Source organism: Pteropus medius, unplaced genomic scaffold, assembly GCF_902729225.1.
Source record: "Pteropus medius unplaced genomic scaffold, Ma_sr-lr_union100, whole genome shotgun sequence".
Classification (NCBI taxonomy): Eukaryota; Metazoa; Chordata; class Mammalia; order Chiroptera; family Pteropodidae; genus Pteropus; species Pteropus medius.
In genome coordinates, this window is record NW_024351073.1 from 11,592,029 (window position 1) to 11,608,822 (window position 16,794).

At 31.5% G+C, this 16,794-nt stretch overlaps 1 protein-coding gene and 1 pseudogene across 1 annotated transcript in view; both read left to right on the top strand.

Moving 5' to 3' along the window:
- Positions 1 to 16,794, top strand: part of LOC120586237 (cadherin-10) — a 135,056-nt gene that overhangs the window by 4,980 nt on the left and 113,282 nt on the right. The window lies entirely within an intron of this gene.
- Positions 10,381 to 10,498, top strand: LOC120586424 (uncharacterized; annotated as a pseudogene).

Consider the following 16,794-nt stretch of genomic DNA (forward strand, 5'->3'; position numbering starts at 1 on the left):
TCAGCATTTATAATGAAATAACTTCTCCAAAGTATCAGGATGTAGAATGCATAGATGTGAGTTATTATACTCAGTACATTAGTAATTGATTGGGAATCTTTGTTGATTTACTGTAACAGAGAATATTGAAATAGTTTGACGGAGCTCTCATTTCAAAGAGAAATTAAACCTAAATTGCACGTTTTCAAAAAGTCTTTCATTAGACATGTGGTATCTTCTTTTTTTGAAAGATACAAACATTACCAGTTTATAACCTAAAAATATAAACTGATATATAATGAGCAAATGTCTATTCTAGATATTGTAGAATGAAAAACTGCTATTCTTCCCTGTCATTTCCAGTTGAAAAATGGGAAAATGTAAACTAATTTTAATCAAGTTAAGCAAAAAGTATGGGAAATTAAAATAATCAATAAACTGAATAAAGTAAATGTTTTAACATGTTATTCTGGTAATTCTCTGCAATGTTCACATAGTACTTATAAATGCAAAAATTGAAGTTGAAATTTGGCATAGTTATATGAACAGATCAAAGGCAATCAACATACTTGCCTATGTTATTGAGTACTTTTTTTGCATATGCTAATATGTTTTTTAAATGTGACTGATAGATACTCCTTTTTCATGTCACTCTACTTCCAATAATGTCAAGTTAAACCAACTCCATTTGAAAACTATGGTAACTTCTGGGATTTTTAAAAGTAATGAATGTTTTCATAATTTTTGAATCAAGACTTCAAATTTAGATGAAGTACCATAATGTTTCTGGATCATTTGACTTCTAAGCATCATCTTTAAATTGTGAGTCTCATATTTACGTAGATTTTAAAATATTTAAACTGAGAGACTTTAATGGTTTTGTGTTTACCATGTAAATCTTCCACATATAAAGGATATTCCTTAATTTTTAAAAATATTTGCTTTAAATAAACTAAAATATTAAATTTTTACTACCTCTAATTCATTGGTTTGAATTTATTGCTAATCAAATAAAGAATATAAATCGCGTGTTTTTTTAACACCAACATTTGTTTACTTTAGCAATGGCATCAAACAAGCCATTGGGTTAAAACAATGTGTGTGTCAACTTATTTAATCAAATAAGCAGAAATTTAGTAGTCTAGTAACAGCCTAGTTAAGTGAAAATATTTTTCCTCCTTTTTTTTTTTTTGAGTTCTTCATAAAGTTGGGAATTATTCCTTCTCTGTAGTGTTGAACCTTATTTTGTCACCTAAATGACTTTTCAATATATGGTCTCTGGAGAGTGAAAACCACCATGAAGATTTATCTGTCTGCATCTAGGTCCCCAGACTTGAATAAAATCCTTTCTCCATGAATAAGAACCTATGGAAAGTCTTTCTGTCTATATCCACTCCCTTCACTAAGGCTTGGTTACTCTTTTGGAGGTTTGTTTAAAATGCTAAGTACAGGCATGTATGTAGAAACACTCTTCTTTTCCTTTCTCTTCTCTTCTGTCCCTGCCCCGGGCCCCGCCCCCCCCACCCCCATGCTGGAGTGAAGAGTGGAGATTTTTCTATATGTTTCTATACTAAATAAGTGATTTAATTTTTCCTACTGATATAAAGCTTTTTAGATCGATAAAATAAAAAATGAGAACATATTTTTCAAAGAATCTCTTCTAGCTACTTTCCCTTTTAGAAATGTGTACCTTAATTTTTCAACATTAAATACTGTGCAATTCTACATAATTTTTTTTATTATTAATTTGTAGAACTTCAGTCTCTTGGGAATAGATCCAAGTATTTATTTTCAATAGAAATTAAATATCTTTAAAATCTAAGTTAAGAGAAATAATTTTTCTTAGTTTTTTCTTTCTTGTAGTTGGATTATCCTTTGCATAGAGTATGAAATCTGAACGAAATAACAGAAAAACATGTTTTCTTTTTTAGCACAAAGACTCATCATCATTGTTAGGTGTACATCCAGCCCAGTCGAGATGTGAAGTTAAAGAAATGGTAGCCATAATGTTAACTTCAGAGCAAAAACATCAGTTCACTTCACTTTATTAGTAGAGGCTGCATCAAACCTGTTTCTAGGTAGACCCAAGATAAAAAAAAAAAAAGTATGGATGAAAAGAGCCTTGTTCTTTCTAGAAACTAACTAAGATGTTGCCTATAACTTACTGTCCTTAAAATATCCTTATGGAAATTTTCAATTTTTAATAGTGATGTCAGGCTACTACAATGATAATGCAAAATTCACAATCATTAACTGTCTTTTGATTTTAGGCTATTATAGCTCTTTATTCTTTTATATGTGTCATGTTTTTCTTTTGCATTTTTCTTTATTAATTTGAATGGTCTCCTCTAATCTAAACAATAACTTGCTCAATTTTTTCTCAGCTTTTAATTAACTTCATTCATTTTGGGAAAAGTCTATATGAACCATTCCCTTCGCACCACACCCAGAGATATAAGGGTGACTCCAATACAAATTTTGTGCTTGAGGAGAGGTAGTTCTAATGTGAGATAATCACAATTAAATATCATGATTTATAATAAAATATTAATACTACTAAATTTTAATTTTAATTTTCATAGAATAGTAGTAAATTCGATTAGCAGAATATCATTGGTCAGTCACCTAATTTCTCCATACAACAGAGTCTTCAGTTTTAATTTTCTATTATGGAAACTACTGAAGGGACCTCACAGTGTCTTGTTTCATTCATTTATTCATTCTTTCATTCCTCTGTTCACATGTATTCTTTAAGGCCTATCATAAGCCAGACAGTCTGCAAGCATCCAGAGATAACACACATGGAGAGAGAAAAAACAGAACCTCTGCTACAGTGAGGCTACAGTGAGGCACTAAAAATAATCACATGACTTGTTATTATATTTCTGTTTTGATAAATGTAAGAAGGATGAGTATTAGGTACTTTTGGAATAATAATATGGGGCACTAATTTCATCTATTTTTTTTAAGTTGTATTATTATATTCAAAGCCACATGACATCTTTCAAGAAAATATCAGAATAAGTTAGCAGATTAGTTCAAGATACAGATTCATTCATGGACTCCTGTGAGTTAATTCTGTGTCAGGTGGGAGCAGCCATCTTGGTTGGTGATCTGTGTCACACTTTACATATGCAACAGCCAATTGTCATCTTGCAGCAAGGGCTCAAATTCGAGACGAATATTCCCTTCTAGACAAGAAGCCTAAACAAAAAGTGTATTTCTGTAGACCAAGTAGACTCCAAAATTCTATTGCTAAAAATTGTTTTGAACAGAAGCTTCCACATTCCCACAAGCAATTAAAATACTCACACCTCAGAAGCCATTCAGTTTCAAATTTGGTCACTCTGTGAAAAAGTTTTTCCCATATAATATTCTATTTTAGTGAGGATACCTGATGAAGGTTATGTTTAATTGGGAAACTACAGTGATAAGGCTGCATGTCCAAAACACTGAGATTGCCTTTCTTATAATGGCAGGATTGATAAGATTGTCTTAGAATTTCTTTGATGGCTAAAAGCATGGACCATGGTACCAAGCTGTTCGTTTAAAATCTGTGTCACATATCATATATTCAATATTAAATATGTTTCGTATTTAACATTCCTTGTCGTTTTTCATCTGTAAAATGGGTTAACAATTGTACTTACATAATAGTGCAATTGTCATAATTAAAAGAAACAATAATCATAAAGAGCTAATAATGCCTTTCACAGAATAGGTGTTCTAGTGCTACATGTTATTATTATTGTTACCTATTATTTTATTGGTATTATTATAACTATATGTAAATTCATGTGACCTATGACTTTTCATTAATATTGAGTGTGTGCATGTTTTTAGCCATAGCATATGATATGGCTTTGGCTAGCTAGCACTTTAAAATTTTTGAAAATTTAACTTGTATCATGTAATGATCATTTTGTGCTTGAGTTGAAATGAGAAATCCTTGTTGTTTTAAGTCTGTCACTAATTCTACTATTAACATCATCAATTTGCCATTCCAATTTTTTTTTTTTTTAGTTTGTGAAAATAGGAGTTAGAGCCATATAATTTCCAAGGACGCAGTCAGTTTGTCTATTGTTATCCTTAGAATGAGCTTATACAATCTATGATTGTAACTACAAAGGGCCTAATATATAATTGTAATGAATATATCCATTCTCTAATGTTTGTGAAAATGTCAGTTGCATTAAGAGAGAATGGAACCCGAGAACTTAAATGACATTCTCAGACTCTGAGTAATTGCATGAGCTAGGGAATTAATAGATATAAAGTTTGAAAATGACATGAAGGACCCAAAAAAGACAAGAGGAGGGAGAAAGCATTAGAAAGACGGAGACTAACTGTTTTGAGTTTCATAAACCACATAAACTCACTCAGGTGAGACATGAACCATTCTGAATATACTGCAGTAATGGTTCCTTTCACAGATTCTCCTTCTTGAGGTCAGAGTAATGAGAATTAGAACAAGAATGATGAACAGAGGCAGTACATTACAGAAATAATCCCATTAAAGTTTGGGTACCTATAAATCTCAGGAATAATTCTGTAGTCTGTATTACAAGCTGAAAGGTCAGTGGGCTACCACTTTCTTTTACTGGGTCCCGGAAACCGTCTGATGAAGACATATAACCTGTGGCAAAATGTGAAAATTTTAACAGGTTTTAGTTAGATAATTCATTCTTTTCATTCTTCACATTCAAGGAGATGGGAAAATCAATTTAAAATTACGGTTTCTGTGTTTTTTCTTTCATTTTGTGGCTCTACTTATAAGGTAATAAAGTATCGGGAATGAATTCTGTGAATTCTATAAACAAACCAAAACAGTAAGGTCATAAAATTGCTGTGAGTTCATAAATACTTTTCTTTTAAAAACTTTATTTTTAAAATTTAAACTTACTTTTCTTTCAGTTTTATTTATAATTCAGGACTAATATATTTATTTTAGAAGCTCACATATCTAAAGAATATACGTTGCACTTTATCCTATCTGCCCATATGTATAGGTGAAGTGAGCCATAATAAAAGACCACTAAACCTAGCCAACAGATATAATTTTGTGAACATAGTAATGACAATTCTTATTGTTATTATAACTATATATTAACATTTATTATATATTTAATTATTTATTATTTTATCAAAGTCAGAGTCTCTATCATTTTTATTAAATACTATAATCATTTAATAACATTCATTTTGTTTTTATGGTTCCACGATAATATTTGGTTAAATGATTTATGGCTGACTGAGATGGTATTTTAAAATATTCTGTTAATATTTTATACTTGAATTTATTTTCTAAAAGTAGAATTAGGCTTTCCAAGTTCTAAAAATAAGACATACTTTGTCTTTAGTTTTAAAATTCTTTAATTATGCTAGAGAAAAATTTTATTAACTTGCAAATATTTTCTTATTTAGTTGAAATCAAGTAAAAATAAAATTATAAAAAAGATATGAAATTAATTTGGAAGAACCTAAACAAAATAAATGTTGAATAATTAATTATGCAGACTAATTATTTCCTTTCAAAATCCTTCAAATTCTTCAAGGTAGTTGACCATTTAATGTGTTGTTTTGAATGTCCGCATTTTAAAATAATGTAAATTGTACTTCAAAGCTTAATCAGAATGTTGAAATGAGTTTATATTTTTGAAGTATGTTCCCATTTATAGGTAAATTGCTGCTAATATTTCTAGTAAAATTCTATTAAGTTGTCAAGAGGTAAAACAACATATATAGGTGTTTGGAGCCACCTTGTGGTCGTATCATAGAATATTAGAGAATCCTCTGTGGCTTCAGATTCTTTCCAAGTGGACATTGATTGCACTTGGAAGGATTCAAACAAATGTGAAGTTATGTTAAAGGCTATAAAATGACATTAAGAATAGATTACGTTTAAATTGATTCAATTTAGTTTTTACATGTTGATATGAATTAAAAAATGTTTTGCAAAAATCTAAGCAAAATATTTTAAACACTTTGGACAAGATATAATTTTTAAACTAAAAAAAATATTTTTACTGTGCAGCTGCAAATCAACTCTAATGACTCCTTAAATGTTTAACTTTCTCTAAGCAAAATGCCTTTCAACATCCTCTTGTATGCAGGGAAAAGAAACCCGGGTCTGCATAGTTTTTATTTTTGCATTTTGGAAAATTTAAATGTAAATATAGAGCCTGCTAAAAAAGCAAAGAACAGCAACCCCTGGTCATTAAATGTGTTTGTCAGTGAGCTCATTGAGAGTCAGAAAGACAAGTTTGTTTGCTTTAATTTTTCCATAAATACTAGAATAATATAATTCGCTTTGTATAATAGACATAGTCACCAAACATCAGGCCTCTTTTACTAAGTTTTTTGTAACCTAACAACACACTTACAGGAGAGCAGAACCCATACTTACTGCTTCTCTTGTAGTTTTACAAGGAAATAACTGCACTTCAAAACAAAACAATACAATTATTTCCTAGGAACCAGAAATAAATGCTTTTAGACTTTTAAATCTGGAACAGCTATTGATTTCTTATGTGAACTTATTCCTCATTGCTTATCATTTGAAGGTAATAATAAAGAAATTTGATCGGAATGCATTTTTTTTGTACATTGCCAAAAGCAAAAGATGAGCAAAAAAATTTCCTCTAATTTATTTCTGTATCTACAACTATATTTACAACTATGTATATTTATTTATTTCTTTATCTGGACACATTTATGTTACCATCTTAAAGTATGATCATTTATCATTATCATCATTATCATCATCATCATCAAAACATGGGTAAGACTTCATTTCCAAAGTTGGACATGGGCTCACTTAGTCACACTGACAGACCACACAATGTGAACAGCTCCTGAACTACCTCTCTTTTTGGGCACTGGGATGATTAACTTTAATTAAGAAAATACTTCTCAATGGGAACTGAAGACAAATTTGTAAAATTACAGAAAATATTATGACAATGTTATGTGTTAAAGCCATAAGTTGTTCATCTTTATAAAGCAAATAATTTTCTCTCTTTTGAACATGCCAGGCTATCTTTTAATATAAAACAAGTGGCCAGAGCATGTCATTTCTCATGCACAGCCCAATAGTCTGACTGAAAACAAAGATTACTTTGCTTCCCATTAAACCATGTTCCCTCTATCAACAAAAGTGCTTCTATTCTAAGAGATATTACTATTGATTTGCTTTTATTCTCAAAAGACTGCTAGTATTTTTTCTGTGCCGCATATGGTTTATTATTTCGAATAAATATATAAAATATTTATTTCAACTCCAAAAGGGAACCAGAAATTGAAATGGAATATTTAAGAGTTTAGAAATGTTTAAAATATAGATAAAATCTTCTGATGGTGTAATATTCACATTTAATGTTATTGCTTAGGTCGCAGTTTTTTTGCTAATGAATAGTAAATGTGTAATCATAAATGTAGAAAGAAACATGAAACTACGTTCCCTGGTGAGTAAAAACCAAGAGACAACCGAAGATACTTTTAGCTAGAAAGTTCTAGTTACTTCTCGATTTTAATCTAAAACATAGCATACCTGTTTACCCAAGACTATATAACTTCAAGTGATAAGGGAGAGTTTCATCATCAACCATCATCCTGAAACCATTTTTAAACCTTACTATTTTTTTTTAAAAGACCTAGGGCTAAAAATGCATCATCTATAAATATTAATAACTCTTTTTCCTTCAAATATGATTATTTGACAAATTCTTTCAATTCTAACTCTATAAAAACTATAAAATTGTTCTTTGATTCCAATTCAATACTATAGAAGAGGTTCAAATGATGTATTCCCTTTGTAGTTCAACCATATTTTAATATTCTTAATATATATTATAGAATTTACTAGGAACTTGGAAAACAGTTATGGTCTTTTCCTCAAAGAGATGAAAATATAGTAGGAAAGAGCAACGTTTAAAGCAAAAATACATTTTAAATCACTTAAATCACTTAAATCACTTTGCTTATAGGATGAGTGAAGTTTTAGGGGAATGCACTTGAGGAACATGACAATTTAATCCTAGGGAAGATGAAGGGGGACTTGAAAGGTGAGTATATTTCATAGGTTATTAAAATATAAAACTAATAAAACAAGTTTGGCTCTGCAAATCCAAAGTCCTCCTAGCTCACCTTCTCTTTTTCTCTTCTAAACTTTCCTATAATACATTTTTCTTAATTCATTTTTTGTATAATTATTCATTCAATAATATTTATTGATTCTCCATATGGAGAAAGCGGTATGTTAGGCACCAGGATGTGATGGAAAATAAGTCGTATTCAAGTTTCCAAATCTCTAATGCCCCATGTTTTCCAGAGGACAATCAAAACAAATTATAGTAAAGTCTGATAATTGTAAGGAAGAGTATAAACATAGGCTACTAAGAGGTTAAAGATAAGGGCATATGCCAATATTAGAGTCTAAAACAGCTTCCTTCAGAGATGAGATTAAAGTTAAACCCTTAAAGCTGTGACTCTTTGTTTTATTCACTAGCTCAAAAATTTCCCTGCACAAGTCCATTTTGAGAGATACTACTACATAATGATAAATTATTTTCACTCCCCATTTGGGCAGATCTTTTACCTTTGCCACCAAGAAGCTTGGAAGTTTTGGCCAAGGTACTTGATATAGCTAAACCTCAGTTTCCTTGTCTGGAATATGGTATAACAATGTGGCTACTCTTAAAACTAAGGATTAAATGAAACTATACTTAGAAAAACACCTGCTTTAAGGTATTTTTTTTCTTATATATGCCCGATATATGATTAGTTTCTTGAAACCAACGTCACTTTGATTTTTATCTCCAACCCCAAAACTTAACTCAGTAACTCTCACTTAGTAGCAAATATGTAATAAAGAAATTCATGCATCAGATAAGTAGAACATATATATATATATATATATATATATATATATATATATATATATATATATGTATGTATTATGGTTTACGTTTTACAGATAAAATGCTACACAGAGTAATTGAGAGATTAAATAACTTATTAAAAGTGTTTTTTTTTCACTGGACAATGTTCTCTAACTTTTCTTTAATTCAAAGCAGTTTTCTTTTTAGAAGTATAAACCAAAGTGCGTTTTTTTTTTCCTTGACTTGATCGATTGGTTGTCTTTTTCATTTAATATGTGCAACTGGCCCCACCCTAGACCTACTGCATCAGAATTTTTGGAGTTATGGTATGGCTATATATTTTTAAAAATTCTTGCTAGATGACTTGAATGTGCACACCAGATAAATAATTGTAACTAGAAAATACTGTGATGTTTTTATGGCTGAGCTCATAAACTGATTCTAAAATCAATTTTAAATGGGAAAGAAATACATTAAAAATAACAAGTATTTATTCTTGAAAGTAGGAACGTTGAAGGGGACATTACTCATTGTGAAATACACAAGTTTTTATTTGATTCTTTTTTAATTGACTCTTGCTTTATGGTAATTTATTGTTTTAAGCAGATATTATGTACAGTGCTTTGGTATACACTAAGATGAATGTATAATAGAAAAACTAAATGATATTGTATGATACCGAGAAACAAAATAGCACAAGCAGTGCTTAGTGGTATACAATTAAGCGCTAAAATATCTCTAAATCAATAAATACTAGGAATTATCAATGTAAGTCAGAAAACTGAAGTAATGGGGCTAATAAAATTGTTACTTGACCTTGGCTTGGAGAATGTATAAAATGTATAGAAGGGTAGGCATTCCAGAATTTGTATCACTGTGAGCAAAGATGGGATGTATATTGAGTTTTGGTTGGTCACTAAGAAACCAAGTTAGGTTTATGCTGAGAAAACTGTATTTACGAAGAAACTTGAATACTGGTTTAAGGAAAGGGTCAGACATGATTAAAAAGTTTTTAAAAGAGATACTATTCTAAAATTTATTTAAGAAGGTATTACTTTACCTTAAACTCAATGAGACAAATAAGCTTAAAAAAAAAGAATCAATCATTATTCTTGGCATTTTACATGCCTCAAATGGTGGTGTTAATATAAACCCAAATGCCTCAAGTCAACTGAAAGCTATTGTTTCCCCCAAAATAAGACAACCTGCGAGTGCTAATGGAATTATGGTCATAAATGTGTCAAATTCTGCCCATTCTTCATCCCTAGCCATTTTCTCTTGTATGCTCTCGAACATATATGCCTTGAGTTTCCATTTAATGTCTGATTTTCCTCACTCCGTTTATAGTTCCTCATGACCTGAGTGTTGTCTAGCATCTTCTCAAACTGATGGAAATGTAATTTTCTCTCATTTCTGATTGCTGATGGGTTCTGGTGTTCCACAGCTATTAAGACTACTGATGGTTACACTAATGAATTAGCATGTTTGATGTGTCAAGTGGTTTTGTTTAAATTCTACTTCAGTCTATGGCCATCCACCCTCAATGTGCCCGATCCTGTCTGATCTCAGAAGCTAAGCAGGGTCCGGCCTGGTTAGTACTTGGATGGGAGACCACCTAGGAAGACCAGGTGCTGTAGGTGTAAAATAAGTAAGTAAGTAAATAAATAAATAAATAAATGAAAATAAGGTATTGTAAGCTGACAAGTTCCTTGCAATCTGTGAGGTCAACCAAGGGTTGCCTCGCCTATAAATTCTACTTCAGTTTAGGCTCATTTGTGTGACTAGTGGTTATTTATTTCAAACTTTGGTTTGAAAATTACTTGTCCTTAGTCTCATAGACAATTATTGGCAAAATGCAAAGCAGAAATTAAGTCGTAAAACTCCCATCCCGGTGTTATTACTGCCATGCTATAAGAGCAGTCGAAGTTTTACTCACTGTAAAGTGAAAACTCAAACAATATCAAATTTATGAGTTTATTTATTTTTTTATAATTAACTGAGATAATACATATAATGTACTAGTATAGTATACAGTACATATTCTTAGTATAATAGTTGAAGCTGTCATTGTGATTATTTGTAGATGTTTTGTTATTTAAATGTTTTAAAGCAAATAATTAAATATTGATAATACTCATAATAAAGATAACTTATTTATTGAGAACTTTCTAAGTGCTAGTCACTATACAGAGTGATTAACTGCTAGTGTTTCTTTTAATCATTATGTTGAAGGGGATGGGTAATATTATTGTCTTCATTTTACAAATGAGAGGACTGAAGCACAGAGAGGTTAGTTAACTTTCACAAGTCACAAAGGTAGAATGTAAAAAAGCCAGAATGCAAACTCTGAAAACATGGTACCTGCCCTCTAGTCTTAACTTATAACTCATAACGAGTACTCAATAACTGTTGAATGAATAAATTTCCTATAGTCAAGATAAAATTATGTATCTATTCCTGAGAGAAGAAAACACATGATCTATTTTTTCTACTCTTATTTTACTTTTTATAAAATTTCTCTTTATTATTGACTTTTATTTTATTGTTTGTTTGTTTGTTTGTGTTTGTTTTAGTGAGAGAAAATTGGCCTAAACATAAATAGGGTTTACTTTTACATAAAAGTAAAACAGTGTCATATTTTAAGTACTGTTTTATTAATATGTACAATTGAGTGGTCTAAATTTATGAATGCTGGAAAGATTTTCATTTTAGGTAGGAAAAGTCACTAAAACAACTACTAACTTATAAAGTTGTCATAAATTTCTTAGTGGGCTTCATGTCATTCTCTTAGCATTATATAGTAGTTTATTATTTTTCAGTGCTCCTAGTTGGGAAGATAAAGCATATAATGATATTTTCCAAAGTTCATAAAATAGTTTTGAAGTATACATAAGAAAATAGTCACAGTGGTTACCTCTGGTTACAGAGGTAAGGGGGTCACATGTTTACAGTTGGAGAACCATTTTTATTGAACAAAAATAATTCTGTTAGAAAGTATTGTCATAAATGTGGATTAATTTTTCAAAAAACTTTTTAATTAAAAATAGCTTGTTAATCATTATAAGTTAACCCATTCATATGTCAAGTACATGTACATATGAACACACTATTCACTGAATTTTAATAAACTAAATCACTATTTCCAGGAGGACATTCAATAACATTTCTTCCCCATGTGCCTTCAAACATAAGAGGTTTTTATATTTTTCTAAAAATTGACTAACAGAAAACCTTGTTGAGGTTATGACATAACCTTGTCGGGGTTTCTCACAGCTTATTCAGGTTATGTGAATTTTGAAAACTGAGTTTTCAAATGATAATATGAATATATTTAATGTAATCAAATATTTAAGGGGAATAACTATCTTGTAACAAATTACTTAGGTTATTTCAGAACCCATTTTTCCACTGTGATTATTGTCATTTTCATGCTCCTATGAGATTTCTGAAAAAAAAAAATAACAGAGATGGAAGTATATATCTGAATTATATGAAATATTTGAAAGTTTGACACACAGAGAAAAGTGAACCAAGAGTTTACTTTGCTCTGTATTTATCTAAAGTATTTCCATTTTAATTCTCAGTTTCATGGTCATCTTCATCAACCACTTGGTTTTTGTGAAACAAAAGAATCTGTTATATACAATTAGTATTATTTTAAATGCTATTAGTTTTGTAATTTTGTTTGCAGTTATTACTTTTTGCGTTGTATTTTAAGCACAAATGTTTATTATTTTACAAATAAGGTATACAAGATCTAATTTTATATGTGTTTCAGTAACATTATTCTATAAGTAATCCATATCAATGTAGCAGCAAATGTGAAATGATAACACAATTCAACATAAAAGCCCATGATGAATCTAAAATGATCTCTCTAGCTTTAGTAAAAATGTCGCAAATTGTAATTACTGAGTGAGAATAATAGATAATGATGATATTTTGCAGCTAAGGTTAACATTTTAAAATGTGATGGACCTCATGATATAAGAAAACTTTATAGATTTCTAACACCAAGAGACTGAGTTACTTCAAAATAAAGCTTTTTGTATACCACAATCTAGAGTACATATCTGGTAGAGAAATAGCCTTGGTATGTTTCCATGTTTGTGAATTGTGTGTGTGTGTGTGTGTGTGTGTGTGTATTTTCCAAAATCAGACAGAATGCAGTTAAATGTAGAGATTTTATGCCAACACTTGAAGAGAATGTACCCTCAGACAGAGTTCAGTGTATCTAATCACATTTTCATAATGGTCATTTGGAAATTTGACCTTGGATACAGGAGACTCATTCATTCAACAGTAACTGAGTACTTTATGTTAGACTACTGCACCACAGCAGTCCTTGCTACTGAGCCCATGTTACTCAGACACCTGGTTCTGTAATTTCAGTGTGAAAATTTGTAAGCTTGATCAGTTCAAATGTAACTAAAGAGCAAGAGGAGCCCTGTAGTTTGACAAAGATGAAAGCAGTATTAATGTTATATTGGGCCACTTCCTTTTAATAGTCTAGAATTGATTTATTGTATGTTTTTTATCTAAACCTTTTATGAACCCATTATATTTTCAGCCTGTGTTACTTCCGTGAGCACTCTACCTAATAAATAAAGTAGTATGGCACTTCCCATTATTTATCCTAAATTTATCTCTCTTAAACTTCAAAGGGTGCCCTTAGACCTAGAATAATTGAAGTTTGTGGATAGCTTGCTTGGCTTTCATACTGTTCACCTTCTTCATGATTTAATAGATGTCAGACTTTCCAGACTGAAGATTCTAATCTTTATGGTCTTCCAATACAAAGCTTCTCCATTTCTTTAATGATAGTTTAGTTGTTTTTATATATTTGAGGTAATGCAGACTGCATTGTGTGAGAACATTGAGATTTGCGGTTCATAAAAATTCATGATAAAGTGAGCATTTTAGTCTGGCCCTTTTCACCAATCAAGGAATGCTTAATGCATGCTCGATATCTCTTGAGTTCATTTTGCTTTCATCAAAAATTGGGCATTTAGAAGGGTTGGTTTTTATGTTCATGAGAATTTAGAATCTCAGAAATGAAATTACAAAATGATTATTTTAAAAAAGAAAAAATACTTTTGATGTGGTTGGTGAGACAAGGAATATAATGAAATAATTTAGAATAAACCTTTGTGTGGTGATTAATATGGAAATAGCCAATTTTACATACTAACATAGGAACATTCTCAGTACCTCCATAACAGCCATGCCTAGTCTTGTGTCACCTTATTATAGCTTTCTTTACATTTCTCAGAGATAATTATATTTTCCTCTCTCTTTGTTTATGTTGTTTACCCACAATTTGATTAAACAACATTCACCAATATTTGGTATGTTTTTAGAGATTTATTTAACTATTGATTGAGGTAATAGGGGAAAAATCTATATATAAAATAGACTAGACTCTATCTAGTACCTCATGGAATATTCATTCTAGAGTGGGGATCAAACAGTAAAAATCTAAACAAAAATTTTTCATGTAGCTGATTGTAATAAGTGCTATGGAGGGAACAAAGCAAAGATGGGCCTGTTACTGGTCTGAAGGTTGTTCATTTCTCAACAAGCGGCTGCTTTTTGCTGGGTGAGTTTTTGTTCCCTACTTTACCTTAAAGCACCTAGTGAGCTCTCAAAAAAAAAAAAAAAAAACCGTTGCCGCATATCTTGTTTTTCCTTCAATCTGCTGTTATACTTTGATAGTGGAGAAACATTACAGAAATGTATTTCTTAGGGAAAATAGAGAGAGAACTTTCATTTCTCTCTAGATAAGGTGCAGTTCACAAAATGCAAAAAACTAGTTTTGAGTGATACATTTTTCATTTTCATCACTGATATAGTTGGACAGTTATGGGTGGGGGAACACATGCCATGAAACAAATACCTAAAAACATGTGTGTGGTTATTTAAAAGTACAGCTCATCCTGCGATTGCATTTGGAAGTCAGCATCGCTTTCTGCTTTGTTTCTGAGAGCTTTCCTTTTCTGCAAAGTAGGTGATACTATGACCAGAGGATTGTTTCATTTCATAAATTTTTGTTCAGATGATGCTTAAACGCTATTGAAAAACTCCTGCCTGGTCTACAAACCTGTGTTTGAGGTTTTCTTATTCTCTGTTGCTAACTTTGTATCATTTTTTATTCACGTAGCTTTGAGGTGATTGAAAAGAGGTATTTTCTCCTATCGTTTAAATTCTTTCTGATATGAAAAAACATTCTGTTATAAGAATCCTCATTACAATGACAGTTCTCTTTTAAAATTTGTTATGGAACTTACACGTTTCGGACTTTCAGTGCACATGTGTTCTGTTGTATATTGTTATTACCTTTTCCCTTACTGAATGTCATATTTTATATGCAATCATCAGACACTTTCATGCTCAAGTGGTCATTAGCTGTGTGCTCTCCGGCTGTTCAAGACTATTAAATAAAACTAGTACCCCGACATTGGAAATGTGCCTGACTGGCTTCTTGCCTCTTCAGGAACCACTGGCTTAGTTCTGGCTGCAAATGAGCACTTGGAGGCTTACCCTGATCCAGTAGCTCTATTTCCTAATTCTGTATCTTCTTCCTGTATGACACAAAGAAAAGGTGGAACAATACTGATTTCTAGCAGAGGCATACCATTTTTTTTTCTTCTTTTCTATACATCTAGCATTATAAGCACAGCCCTCTTTGAAGCCACCTCACATTTTCATGTGTCCTAGAAAGTGCCATAACTAAGGTCAAATATGCAAGTTGCTTAACTTTATTTAGTCTGAGAATTCTCTTTTTGAAATGAAGAATTGAACCAGAGGATCTCTGTTTTTTTTTTTTTTTTCCTGAGTTTTGCAAAATGAATGATTCTAAGTAAAGATTTTATTTTAAAAATGTGTGGGTAAAATATAAACCTTACATTAGGGTTCCCCCCCCCACTAATCGTATTTTATTTCTTTGTAATTTAAATACATGAAGCAATGTTGTTTGCCTCATAAATATTGAGAGCTATCATACTACCACCACGAGTAAGTGCCTCCTGTGTTCTAGAGTTTTCTAGTGCAGGGATCTGAAGAGGAGTAAGATTTAACCTGTATCCAAAAGTTCATTTTAGCAGATTTAAAGTGAATCATGATTATCACTGTCAAAACTGACAAGGATTTAGAAGCGTGATCCATTCTCTAATCAGAATCAGGAGTGGTTTGGCTAAAGAACATCTGATTCTGTACATTCTCATTCATCCTAAGGCATTTCGAATTCTGCAGCCTATGAGAACATATCCTTTAGCATCAACAGAGCTAATAAATCTAATATGGCTGCTGGCTAGGAGAACGACCCTTCTTCCCGCATACCCCTGTTTTCTCCCTCCTTGCCCATTCTCATAGCCCACTTATGATGAATATATTCATGATCCATGATGTGTATTCTTGCCTACAACGTTCAGAAGCTAAAAATGTTTGGTTACCAGTCATTCACCACCTCACTGAACATATTTTGTCAAAGGTCTGCTGTGACTCATAAGTTTGAGTTTGTGCTGGCATTTTCTAGAGTCTTCATCCTGACTGAGGCTGTTGACGAGTCTCCTTGTTGCCATGCCTGCCCTACCTCAACCTATTCTCAGCCCAAGTAAGTGAGATTTTGTCACTGTTCTAGGCAAACATCTCACTTGGTCTAAAAGCCAAAGACTTTGCAAGACTCGTCAAGACCTCTTTGTCATCCATTCTGCGTTCCCTCTCCAAACTCCTCTTCTTCTGCTCTCCCGGGACTCATACCCCTTCAGCCATCCTGGTTTCCGGTTGATCATATAGAATTCCATCATGCCCCTTCTTCGGGTGGGGCCTTTGCATTTTGATGTCCCTCCTACACAGAAAGATTTTTCATATACACATATACACATACATATATATTTACATATATATTTTATACATGTATTTGTGTGTGTGTGTGTGT